This window comes from Penaeus monodon, chromosome 34 (genome assembly GCF_015228065.2).
Source record: "Penaeus monodon isolate SGIC_2016 chromosome 34, NSTDA_Pmon_1, whole genome shotgun sequence".
NCBI classification, from domain to species: Eukaryota; Metazoa; Arthropoda; class Malacostraca; order Decapoda; family Penaeidae; genus Penaeus; species Penaeus monodon.
The window spans coordinates 8,703,233-8,703,962 of NC_051419.1; the positions used below are offsets into that span (position 1 = coordinate 8,703,233).

The window sequence follows — 730 nt, forward strand, 5'->3', positions numbered from 1 at the left end:
TATTCTAACTAGCTTCTTTACAAAGCAAACCAAATCTGCCATTGAATCTAAAGATTAAAATGGTCCTTTGACTTCATGAAAAGTTTTATCTGTACTACATGCAACAGCAAAAAATAAACAGTTACTGCAACATTGTAAATGATAAGAAGTGACAGACTAGAAATGCTCATTGATAAGCAGTTTGAAGGATAAGATGTATATTTTGCTTAACTGTGTCTTGTACAGATAATTCCTTTTTTTCACTAGTCTGTCTCCTTTCAGTGAATTTTCTCTATTTCTTTTCATATCTCTTCCTTTCTACTGAACCTGCATTTCAGCCATTAAGGTCTGCCTGTCTTCTCCATTTAATCTCCAACTAGCGAGTCTTTTATTCTTTTTCTTCCCTTCCACTCTGATATTTGTATCTATGTGTCTCCTTTCCTGTAACTCTCCCTGCTAGGCTGTTTTCCATTCTGCTGAATCTTCTATTTACTATTGTGTTCACCCCTCTCTTTCACTCTATCGTGGAGAAGTGAACAGAAAAAACAGTAACCTTTTTTCCACATGCTTTCACAAAGATATGTTGGCTCTCGGTGTTTGGCAGATACTAAAGAGAGAGGAGATAAGGCAGAAGGAAAGATACTATTGATTAATAAACACTGGCATACATTCTACATCGAAAAAATGCATATGAAATGAGTGAAACTTCTCTTGAGTTATTGACAAAACAAAAATGAATATTTTCTTTTCT

At 34.5% G+C, this 730-nt stretch overlaps 1 long non-coding RNA gene across 1 annotated transcript in view; it reads right to left on the reverse strand.

Moving 5' to 3' along the window:
• Positions 1–6: 6 nt before the first annotated feature.
• The window catches only part of LOC119594911, a 5,215-nt gene continuing 4,491 nt past the window's right edge, over positions 7–730 (reverse strand). Inside the window, exon 3 of the long non-coding RNA XR_005230658.1 lies at positions 7–586. This is a non-coding gene — a long non-coding RNA (uncharacterized LOC119594911). The remainder of the gene's footprint in view (positions 587–730) is intronic.